The sequence below is a fragment of the Sturnira hondurensis genome, unplaced genomic scaffold, assembly GCF_014824575.4.
Source record: "Sturnira hondurensis isolate 20B ecotype Veracruz unplaced genomic scaffold, ASM1482457v3 Scaffold0003801, whole genome shotgun sequence".
NCBI lineage: Eukaryota > Metazoa > Chordata > Mammalia > Chiroptera > Phyllostomidae > Sturnira > Sturnira hondurensis.
This window is the reverse complement of record NW_028076432.1, coordinates 5,366,117-5,378,838: the sequence shown is the minus strand read 5'-3', so window position 1 is coordinate 5,378,838 and position 12,722 is coordinate 5,366,117. Positions and strand designations below refer to the sequence as shown.

The 12,722-nt window shown below is 42.6% G+C and overlaps 1 protein-coding gene and 1 pseudogene across 4 annotated transcripts in view; both read left to right on the top strand.

The window, feature by feature from the left end:
• Window positions 1-12,722, top strand: part of DLG2 (discs large MAGUK scaffold protein 2) — a 1,965,529-nt gene that overhangs the window by 704,771 nt on the left and 1,248,036 nt on the right. The window lies entirely within an intron of this gene.
• On the top strand, window positions 10,357-11,038 carry LOC118984729 (60S ribosomal protein L15-like; annotated as a pseudogene).

The following is a 12,722-nucleotide window of genomic DNA, read 5'->3' as shown; positions in this document are numbered from 1 at the left end:
AAGATAAGAGCACAGCTTGAAGCCAGTGTTTCTCTGCTAGGCTGCAGTTCTGCCTGCAGGGTGTTTGGCTGTTAAGACTGCTAGGATTTTAGATTAGCTATGGGTGAGGGAGGCACAGAGCCAGGGCTGAGTTTCGGGCAAGAAGCAAATAGTGCTGCTGAAACCCATCATGCCAGCTTGTTAGCTCCATACCCATGAACAGAGTGTCAGTGTAAGAATTGTCCAAATCTGTAGGGAATTGTTATGAGTTTCTTTGAGCCAAAGTGAAAACATATGCCAGGGAGCGAGATCTCCAATGCTCCAGCCAGTAACAGGTTGCAGTTCTTTTTATGCATTTGAGAGTCAGGAGAGAATGTAAGGAAGGTGCCGTGAAGGTGGGAGGAAGCAAAGAGGGGACTAGATGATAGGAGAGTTGTCATTATGTGCTCTTGTGAGGGCGGTCTGCTTTAGAAGGGGGGCTCTGAAAGGGTGGTCAGGTATTAGACGCCGGTGTCTGAAAAGGGGCATTTCAGATGTGTGTTCATCTAGATGCACAGAGACAATGGACAAGGCTTGCTTTATAGATAAGTCTTTCAATAAAGAATTTATAGGCCTGGGGTATGGCCTGCCCAGTTAGAAATTTATGATCATATCATCCTGTGAGGCGACTTTCTGTAGAATCTCTTTTACTGTCCGCAAGATGTTATCTTAATTCATCTTTAGAACTCACTCAGGTGTCTTTCGAAATTCCTGGAACATGTAACTAATCAATATTTTTGTAGTCAATGAGTGAAGCCATGCTACCTTTGTTCTTTATGTTAAAATTGTAGGTTTGCATGGTTTAGTTCTCCATTCAGCAAAGGTCATTGAGCACAGACTATGTACCAGGCATCGTTCTAAGGGCTTTTGTTCTAATGTAGTAAACAAAACAGACAAAAATCCCAGACATAATGGAGCTTACACTCCAAGTGAAAATAAGTCAGTAACGATATTTTGTTGTGTTAGGTGATGATATGTGTGTGCTATCTGGAGAGAACAAAGCAGGGTCAGGGAGTAGAAAGTATGCGTCTGGGGGAGAGGAAAAACTAGAGGGTGCAATTTTATTGTTTATCTTAAAAATGTGTATAAGTACGAATCCCTTTATTTTTTATTTTATTGTATGTTTTAGATTTTATTTATTTTATTTTTAGACAGGTGCGAAGGGAGGAAGAAAGAGAGGGAGAGAAATGTCAATGTGTGGTTGCCTCTCATGCACCTCCTACAGGGGGACCTGGCCCACAACCCAGGCATGTGCCCTGACTGGGAAGCCAACTGGCAACCCTGTGGTTTGCAGGCCAGTGCTCAGTCCACTAAGCCACACCAGCCAACAGTAGAGGGTGCAATTTTAAAAAGGGTTCAGGAAGGTGTCTCAGAGAAGAAAATATGAGTGATTGCCTCTAAGAGGTGAGAGACTGATCTGTAATGCTTGGAAGAAGGCAGAGACAATAACAGGTGGAAAGGTTTCAACACAGGAGCATGCGTGGCATTTTTAAGGAGCAAACAGGGCAGTCTGTGCAGCTGGAATGCAGTGTGAATGTCAGAGGAGGGCGACTGCAACCCCGGGATACCTAGTAGCTCATCCTAAGCACCTGACGGCCTTCTTCAAGTGGATTCCTAAGAGTTGGGTGAAATCGCGAGTGCCACGCAGTAATCAGGCATAACAATGCTATTCATCCATTAATTCATTTATTCCTTCTTTCATGAATTCGCTATTTAACAAATACTTAGCACTTTTAATTAGAGTTTACATTTATTGAATGTAAACTTGTCCTAGGCTAAGAAATATGTTTCATGTGTATTTTTAAATAACCTTCATACAACCTAATAAAGTAGCTACCTTTATACTGCCCGTTGCAGATGAAGAAACGAATGCCTGAAAAGTATTTTCAAAACATGGTGTCTATCTTCAAAGGACTCCCTGTCTCACAAGGGAATTGAGATACCTACACCTACAGTGTGCAAGATAGTTTTTAAGTACTATGGCTCAACCGAGCTGGGCACATTTAGATAAACGAGCAAATGCCAGTTCCTTCCACCAGTGTTCTTTTCTTGGAAGTATAATTGTGGTTACACTATTTTTTCTATGCTCTTTGTGTCTCTGAAAAGCCCAGCCATGTGTCAAGGTTTCCAAGTGGCAGTTCCTCTCTTCCCACAAGAAAATGTCATGTAGTTTGGAAGCACTACCATCCCAACATCTTAGCCACATGGAGTTCCTGGAAAGTCAGAATGTGACCCTGCCATTTCAGCTTGACAGTTTCTTTAAACTTCACAGGGCTCGTCTGCTCAAATGAAATGCAGAGAAAGATGGTTCCTTATGTTTTCTGAGAAACTTTTAGGAGGGGTGTACATTTTTGGAAAATAAATAGACTTTAATATGTGAGTTCCTTGCTACGTTGCATTTAAAACACTCTCGAAATCCCTATCTAATTAGTTATTTATGCTCTTTGCCCATTAATCTGCTTTAAAAAAGAATCTTGCCCCTCCTTCTCATTATTAATCATACCAGTCACCTCCTGTAGGTAATAAGTGTCCTGATTTTACTAGATAGAATGCTGTCGCAACACCTCTGGATGTGAGAGGAGGAGCTACTGAGCGTAATTAACTGCTAAACAGTTGAAAGGCACTTGGCCACATACCGTGTTCTGACATTCCAAAAGAGAGGGTTTCTGGCTCCTGCGCAGAGTTGAACTGCAGCAATGTAGTTGCTGCCCCTGGGCTGCGTCTTCTGGAAAGCAAGGGCATTATTCTCCCAACTGGTTCTTTCATAATTTTGCCTGGATAAAGTACTCATTGTGTTATCAGTATGTGGCACATCTCACTGAAAAGATCCAGCTATATTTGGCAATGAATTTGTGTTGTGGGACATTCTGAATATTGGCTGATCGTGTCCAATCTGTCGGTGTGACATCCTGCAGGTTGCCTTTCTTGTCTAGAAGGAAAAAAGTCGCTGCCAGTTTCCATCCTGTGCTGAGCACACACCGAGCCAAATCATCTGCTTGGGCCTTTAGCGTCAATGCGACAAATCATTCATCTTGCGTCTTATTTCACATTTATAACTTTCTGCAGTGCTCAAGAAATTATTTTCAGGAACAAAGAATGTTTTATATGAGAAAAGAAGTTCACCCGAAACAATGACAAACACTAAGCCAAAGTATTAAAAAACATGTATAAACCACAGGTCAGCAAATTATAGCCCAAGGGCTTAATCTGTCCCACTACCTGTTTTTATACAATTTGTTTTGTACTTGATCTGTTACATTTTAAATATTTTAAAAAATAAAGAAAACAATAATATTTTATGAAACATAAAAATGGCATTATGTTCAAATTTCAGTGCCTGTATATAAACTTTTATTGAAACGTACCATGTTCATGTATGTACATATTGTCTATGATTTCTTCCACCCTGTAAAGACAAAGTCGAGTAGCTATGACAGGGACCGTTGGACCTGCAAAACCTAAAATATTTACTGTTTGCACTTTTATAAAGAGTTTGCTGACCACTGGCAGCCTTAGACTATTATCAGAATTCTACATATTGATGGATCACAAACTTGTAGTAAGTAAAATTGCCTGTATCTGGAGAAAAAAAAAGTAGTTGGTCAACTATTCACCTTTTCTTCATGGAAAAAACCTTATGGTTTGGTACACAAGTGAAATTACTTTGTAAAAATGACTATCACTAGGTAAAAATTAAAAAAATGGGTGGTACTAATTTATACGATATCCCCTTGTGCCATATTTTATACTTCTTTCTGCTTTTGCTTATATTTAATTTTTCTATTATTTCTGTTCATTTGCTCATGCATTCTACATGGTCCACCTACATTTGTAGTCTATTTACTCAATGCCAAGTGCCTAGAGTAATGCAAATGAGAACAAGACAGAACTCAGACCCTTGCTAAGTTCACAGTCTGTTGGAGAGATACTGAAATCAACAAGTAATCACAGTGCGTTGTTTTAAGCCTTTCCATTGTTCTATGGAATTCTAACAGCGGGAACAATTCATGGGGAAATGAAGCTCATCTTTTCAAGAACAAAAAAAATGTATTTGAGCCCTGACTGGTGGATTGAGTGCTGGCCTGCAAACCAAAGGGTCACAGCTTCCATTCCCAGTCAGGGTGCATGCCTGGGTTGCAGGCCAGGTCCTCAGTGGGATGTGTGAGAGGCAATTGCACAATGATGTTTCTTATCCTCTCTTTCTTCCTCCCTTTCTCTTTAAAAATAAATAAATAAAATCTTTTTAAAAAAGTATTTTAATTGGGTATGAATAACATGCATCTATACTTCAAAGTGGAAAAGGTCATTTTAGGGGCAGAGGCCAAGGTCCATTGGACAGAGATATAAAATAGTATGGTATATTTTGAAAACACCAGATACATTATGTGGCTGCAGTGTAAGGTGCCTTAGGGGAAGGGTTAGAAGTTGATTGTGGAATTTGGAGGATAAGATTATCAAGAGCACTTGTCAATGTGACCAGGGAATCTTTACTGTACCTTTCAGGCAACAGAGAGCCAACAGAGATTCTGAGAGGGTCAAGACATGGTTATCTGTGCCCTTCAGAACAATACTCCAGGAGCAATGTAGGAGATGGATTGGCAGAGAAAACAACTAAAAAAGGATACTAGTTGTGTGGCCATAACTGTATTCCCATTCAGAGGCAAGGGTCATTGTGAACTAAGGCCATTATGAAGAAGCTATCAAAAAGGAATAGATTGTGTTGCTTCCTGTCTTTCTATTAAAATCAGCTGGAGCCCTCCTAAGGGTTCTCAGGTTTTAATCTTGGGGCAAAGAGAAGGGTGGGAGGCCAAGGGGGGTCCTGATGGTATTTTCAGTGGTTGGTAGAAGAGTCTAACTTGTGGTTGTATTTAAGTTTTGTTCAATACACATGTGTAACATTCTGTGGATCCTTGTGCTTTTAATTCCACAATGAGTAGTGACCCGTCTGTGGGACTACTTTGCCCTGGAAACCATGGTTCTGGCTTTCCTGAGGCTGCTCCCTCTTGGGAGGCGGAGCATCAGGGGCCACCCCTGTAGCAGATTTATAAATCTCCAAGGAAGACTCTGCAGGTTCCCGACCAGAGGGGTGCCCAGATGTGTTGGGACCTGGGAGAATGAGCGGGGCTCTGTGCTACTGAGCAGAGGTGCTGCAGCCCTCTTCAAGTACCCTCCAGAGGTCACACCTCATGTGATTACTTGTGACATGTGGAATTCAGATGCCGCTGCTTTCCATTTCTGGACTGCAAAGCCGTTTGAATGAATCCAGGCATGTGCAGTCATCATTTCTAACATCCCCAGTGAGGCTGCAACTTGGCTATCCAGGGCTTCCTATTAAATCGAAGTCTGTTCCTTGGCAGAACGATGGGTAATTTAGAGGGCTTGTCTTATCTGGAATGTGAGGAGTGGATCTGTAGGTTACAGCCTAAGTGGGTTGTAGAAAGAGGTTTTTATAGGATTACACCCACGTTTAAGAAATCAGGGCGATGCTAGAGAGGCAGGCATGAAAAGGTCACTTTTCAATAGCTGGACTGTTTGAGTGATGCTGTATTATCTTGATGCTCACGGGTGACATTTGAATCTAAAGAACACTGGATGATGGCTTTTTTGGAGAGTGTCACCAGAGAAGAATGACTGACATGCACTGGAAATCTGAGAGAGTTTCTTTTGTGAAGGTGGCTACTTTGCCCAGATTTGGCACAGGAAGAAGAAGCAGCCTCATATAACAGAAACATCATTGACTTCAGAGTTGGGTCGATGTAGGTCCAACTACCACACATCTACTTCTGACACTTCCAGCAAGTCACCCCATTGGTACCTTGTTTTTCTCATCTGTGTACCGTCACTCGTTTGTTTTGAAAATTGAAATAAATAGTGTGTGTGTGCATGCACACAAGAAGTACCTGGTAGAGTGCCTGGTGAGTAATGGGCTCTCAGAAAATGTGTTAGTTTTGGACTGTCTTTCACAAACCGTTGATCTCAGTTATGATGAAAATGGACTCCCTTTGAGCATTGGTATGGTGGCATTCTTCATGTCTGAGTAGTAGGCATCCTGTCTTCATAAAAAGTCCTGATTTAGAGGCAAAAAAGCTCAGCTTGATTCATTGAACTGCCACTCAAGATGAGAATTTGGGCAAGTCATTTAACGCTGTACTTCTCAGGCCTCATGTCTATAAAACATGTCTATAAAACCCCTTACATGATTACAATATACAACAAAGATTTTGCAGAGATGGACCCACTTTTTGTGGGTCCAAACCTTCCATAAATTGACAGGGAGAACTTTGAGAATATGAACATAATTATAATTTCAAAATTAGATATAGGGCTTTGGGAGGGATTTATGCAAGTGAGGGACCTTCATTAGCTGTATGGTAGTTCTGCCCCCAACTTTCTTGCATGGAAGTATGTTTATATAATGTATTTATTATAGTGCATATTTGTTGATATTTTGGTGAAAATGAATATTAATATGTCAATGTGACATACCTGAGATTTAGAAATAAATAGAAAAATGATGGGAAAGAGGAGGAAAAAATTCATTGAAGGTTTTGATTTCTTAAAGTCTCCTTTAGCTTTATGCAGGGTACATCGATTTCAAAATGATAAACGTTTGATGAATATGTAGGTGCTAGGCATTATACTAGGCACAGGGGAAACAGAATATTACTTCAATGAATAACAGAGACAGAATTTTTTAAAGGCAGAATACCTGTCAGTCACTGTCCTCCACATGGGAGTTTCAGATTCTCCTGACTCATGGAGAAATATCATCATACAGTTTATTCATCAAAACATTTCAGAGCTCAAGATCTGTGAGAGTCCAGTTGAGATTATTAGAAGGATTTATTCATGTATCAAGTATTTATTAGGCATCTACCGGTGCTCAGGATTGAGGGAGGCACTGAGAATTTATTAGTTTAATATTAATATTAGTACATACTTTTACTGTTATGATTGTTTTAAAAGAGAAGAAAATATATTCTCAATAAATGATCTGTCTTAGAACCCATTTAATTATTTGCCCATAGATTTACCTGCAATATCACCCACCCCTTTTCTTTACCTGTTTCCATGAATGTCTTTTTTAAAGATTTTATTTATTTATTTATATTTAGAGGGGAAGGAGAGAGGGAGAGAAACATCAGTGTATGGTTGCCTTTCGTGCGTCCCCTGCTGGTAGTTTGCCTGCAAGGAACCAGCCTGCAACCCAGGCATGTGCCCTGACTGGGAATCGAACTGCGATCCTCTGGTTCGCAGGCCCGCGCTCAATCCACTGAGCTACACCAGCCAGGGCCTCCATGAATGTCTTGTTCAAGGCAAATCCCTTCCATCTGAGCAGTAGATGATTTTCCTTTGCCATTCAAGGTGAGACTGTTTCATTGCCAGAGTAATGGTCTTAATCCATTACAAGTTGAAAGCACTGCTATACTTAATGCTAGCAACTCCCATAGAAAACACTTAATAGCTATTAACCTAAGACTACTAGCCCAAGCTAGTTAATCTCTCCCACACTCCTAAGCCACAGATGACCACAGGTGGCTAGGGCAGAGAGGCAGGCTGACTATTGCAGAGGTCATCCTGGTCAACTCGAGATTCGGATTTTACTGGATAGAGTCCCGAGAATTTTTTTTGGATCTTTCCCCTCAAACAGCTCCCCATATCTGAGAAACAAGCTTAGGAATGTCCGCCATTAGTTAGCTTTTATGCTGGGCACATCCACACCTCTTCCTGGAAAAAGGAATGGGACGTGATTCTTTACTCCAAACCTAACGGGGCTGCTTCTCTCAAGACCCTGGTTCTCGGTGAGCAGGCAGCATGGCTCTCCATCATCCTAGGGGGTGGGGGGAGAGCTTTTGCTTTGCAAGATCAATAACTAGCACTGATATTAAAAAGGCAGCTCCCTGGGAACGGCACATTGCTTTGGGGGCACTCAAATAATTCAACTGAAATAGTTTCCTCCACAAAGTAGGCAGTAGGGTAGATACCAGTCTGAGGGAGTTTGTCCACTCCAGAGCTAAATTACCCTGAGTGCCCTAATTTATGATATTTTTGTCTCAATTAAAGCACCACATGTTTGCATGGTGCTTTACAGTTTCCAAGTCACTTTCACATCCATTATCTAATGTGCTCTTAGCACCGGTTCTTTGGGGGAGTAGAACGTCAGAGGAAGTAGGTAATTAAGCAGGTAATGGCATCCCTATTTTACAGATGCAGGAACTGAAGCTCAGGAAGCTTGGGAAAGGCCATATAATAGCAGATGGCTATGATAGTTGTATATAGGCCATTGAAGTCTAAAAAGCCCTCTTCCCATTATATCTACACCTTTGATTTATAGTGTACAAAAAGTGTTCGTGTATGTTACTTTATGTACTTTTGAGGCAATTTGGCTCCAGAGGTTCAGCATCTCAGATTTCTATTCCAGTTCTGGCATGACCATGTAGTAACTGTGTGCTCTTGAAGCAGACATCTCTCTTCACTGACCTCAGTTTCCTTCTTGGTAAAACTGGGCATAAGAATAGCTTTTTCCTTGCAAGGCTGTTGAATTAAAGATCCTGTATAGAAGCTGCCTGGCAAGACTCTGGCACCCAATACATGTTCAAAATTTAGCAGTTGCCATTTTTATTTTTAACCATTCTATGAATAAAAAATACTTTGACTACTTTGCAAATGAGAAAAACTGAGGCCGTGTGGAAAGGCAGAAGGAAATTCAGTAGATTTCAAAGGTCCTTAGGGAAAAAAGTATGTATGGTGGTGTGAGATGGGAGGTGTGGATCCTAGCTCTGACCACAATTACCAGCATTCTTGGTCTAGTTTGATCTCAGGTGAAGGCATTTAACAGTTTGTCCTCCAAGGGTTTTCAGTGGCCAGTTTAGTTTTCGGGTGAATGGAGCTGGGAACGATAAAGCGGTACCAGGTATTTCCTTCCTCCTTCTCCTCTGGAGGCAGCCCTGCTTGGTTTGCACCTGTAATAAACCTAAGTCAGCTACTATCAGATCAAGTTCCCTTTGCCCCAGGTGCCAAAGTGTGTGCAGAGCAGCTTGCAAAGGTGTTGTATTTGTTCTCCAAAATGAGCTGGTGATCCCCATGGTGTCGCTCCGCCATTCCCAGAGTGTGACTGTGTTGAGATGTGTTAGCTTGCATTTACTCCAGGCAGGTGCCACCTGGCAGGACAAATCGAAAGCTGCTTGTGGCAAAATGAAGGTGTAACAGGCAATACCAGTGTCACCCCTACTGGGAGTGTTGCTACGTCGGGGCCTGATACATGAAAAATGCCATGGATGCATTTGCATCTCCAGGTGACAGAGGGAGCTGGCTTGAGTCCCCACTCTGGGACGGTAAACTAGGTTTGACAGCTCCAAATCTCCCCTCGTGTGAGGGGCGTCCCATCAAAATCATTCTCTACATTCCTCCCAGCTAATAGATGTGAGCAGTGGGGCAGATAATCCAAGACTCATTTATATATGGCTTTGGAAACCCTTGAATAAAATTTTCTGCAAATTGACCTTCTTAATTTAGTTTTGCTTAGACTCTTAATTTACAATTCATATTCTTCTTAACGAAGAGTATGTCTAGGGTGCAGGAAAAGATCTCAAGATGCAATTCTTGTAAATTAACTTCAAATCAGCAATTCATATAACGTATTAATAATAATGATTTACCTAATGCTTATTGAACATCTACAATATGTCACGGGCTGGGACAGCCTCAGTAGTGCAGCAGGTAAGGGCTTCCTAGGGTGGTAGAACCAGTTCATATAATTAGGTAAGCCAGGCACTGCCGAGACCTTCTCCCCCTTAGAGATGCTGTCAAACCTTGACTCTTCCTCCTCCTGGGACAGTCCGACACTCTCCTCATGCTTTCTGTACGTTTCTGTAACTTTCTATTTCTTCCTATTTCCAGTGGCCTGGTGTTTCTGTACCTACACAGATACTGTTTTCTTCTCTCCCAGACAGTGCAGATACAAAGCAAAGTCTTTTCCCCAGTTGGCTGCTCCCTCCCCCTCATTTTATTTCCTGCAACTTGAGAGTTGAAGAACTTTTCTGATGAACTGAATAGGCACGATAGGGTGGTCACACATTGCAGATCATGGGATTTTTTTATCATCTGTCTGGTTTCCTTTTCACCTCTGCCTCTGGTGCTGGTTTCCTCCTGCTTCTCTTCCCCTCCCAAAGCTGCCTCTCTTTTTTTCTCCTGCATGCCCTCCTTTTCTGCTTCTCTCCCTGGAAGCAGCCCTATCAGGCCAGTCATTTACATAGAAAATGGCCTTGTCAAAGCATGTCTTTAAAAAAAATAGGGAGAAAGTCTATCCCTTTTCATCTGGCCACAGCTATCAGGCAAGCCAAGATGGGTGCCTACAAGTACATCCAGGAGCTATGGAGGAAGAAGCAGTCCGATGTGATGTGTTTCCTTCTCAGGATGCTCTTGGCGGTACTGCCAGCTCGCTGTGCTCCACCAGGCCGGATAAAGCATGCAGGCTGGGAAACAAGGCCAAGCCAGGTTATTTCACATATTTGGATTCATGCACACCATGGTGGCTGCGAACACCCTGTTCCTAAGGGTGCAACCTGTGGCAAGCCTGTCCGTTATGGTGTTAACCAGCCAGAGCTTGCCTGAGGCCTTCAGTCTGTTGCCAAGGAACAAGCTGGGCACCATTGTGGAGCTTCTGAGAGTCCTGAATTCTTACTGGGTTGGTGAAGATCCACGTGCAAATTCTTTGAGGTTATCCTCATTGATCCATTCCATAAGGCTATTGGAAGGAATCCTGACACTGAATGGATCACCAAACTGGTCCAAAGCACAGCGGGATGCAGGAGGAGACATCTACAGGCTGCAAGAGCCAAGGCCTTGGAAAGGGCCACAAGTTCCACCCTCCTATTGGTGGTTCTTGAGATGCAGCTTGGAGAAGGCACGATACTCTCCAGCTCCACCATTACTGCTAATATAAGTAATGTTTGTAAAATTCTTACCTAATAAACAATTTAGGACAGTTAAAAAATAAGTAAAAATAGAAACAAACAGATCTTTTATTGCAAGAGCCTTTCCTAAGGAATTCACATCTTTCAGTACTGTTATAATCATAGTGCAGTGGTGTAAGTTTGGTGAATAGCAATGCAAGAGCTCAGAGAAAGGGCATCTAATTTAGCCTGGAGAGGGTGGTGATTTTAACCAGTGAGTGAAGCTGACCAGACAAATGCAGTGGGTGGGGGTGGGAGAGGGAGGTAAGTCCTTCTAAGCAGAGGGACAAATATGAGCAGATGTTCGGAGATGAGAAGCAGTATAGTATGTGGAGGGAATTGCAAGTAATTCAATATTTCAGAGCAGGGAGGAAATGGAGAGAGTGGTAGCAACCGGGGCCGGAGAAGACAAAGGGGCTGGGTCAGGGAGGGCCTGAAGTGTCATGTCGGGGATTAGATCTTACCACAAAGATAGTGGGGAACCCCTTACAGGCATAAGCATGGACAGACACACAGTGAGAGTTTTGTTTTGGATTGATCACTATAGCGGCTATGGGTGTCTGTAAACTAGCAATCCAGAGCAGGAAAGCCCAGATTACCATCTACCCCATAACCAGTTCACATTTAAAAGGAGGAATTTGAGGTCCTCATGGTGGCTTCCTCTACAGCACACCGGTTCTACCCGTCTGCCCACTGGCTGCCCAACAGAGGTGCAGGCGCAGAGACTCCTGGGCACACGCCGTAACTGGCCCACGCGGTGACCGCAACAAATGAGAACGCTTCCCTTCGACCCAGACATTCTCTGAAAGGAGTCCTGAAATTCGACAAGAAAATATAAAATGCAGAGCTGTGGGATTTTAAGGTGTGGCTTTTTCATAGTAATGTTTTAGGGACCAAGTAGGCTATTTTTCCTTAGGGATTGTCTGTGAGGGCAAATTATGAAGAACTAAGTAAAATATACTTTCTTTTCCTTCTGTTATAGCATCTGGCTCTGTAGTGGGCCACGCCCTGCGTTTTCAGATGGTAGAGGATGAGGAAAATTTACTCCCCTTTCAGTGGGAGGGCTGTGTGTGGTGGGGGCGGGGCAGGGGCAATAACACTGGGGTACCGAAAACCTAAGTAATAGGAAACGTTTTGGTAGGTTTGTGATCAGAATTATAGAAAATATGCTTTTCCCCACAAAGATTTAAATATATGACGTATAAAGAATCCAGGAGAACCACGGATGGAGCCAGTGCTGACATGAGGACAACATCCCCCCAGAGACCCATTCTGTCACTCTCAGAGCAGCCTGTGAGCATCTCGTTGTCTTTCACACTACCTGGTTTTCTTGTCAGGTGTTCCCACTCAATCTGGGGATATGGCTTTGGGTGCCACACTGGGTTCTTTGGCAGGGGGTGGTTATTATCTTGTCTGTGCCTCAGTTTCCTTGTCTGTGAAATGCAGCTGCTCTGCCGTTTCTCACAGGTTGCTGTGAGGATTCCTTATAATGGATCGAGAGTATTGTCACTCTGCCTGGCCCATAAGTGCTTCAATAATGACAGCCACTGTTAATATTACCCTCAGGTAAATTTAGCTCAGATCTAAGACCACTGTTGAGGCCTAGTTAGTGTGTACATACGTTTAATTTTGTATATGGATAAGCCTAAAATAAATGAGTGAAGCATCTGGGAATCCTGTTTCTCACAGATGCATTCCCACCGTGTATGTATATGTGAAGGGCTGCAGAGGCCTGTTAAGGGTAAATGG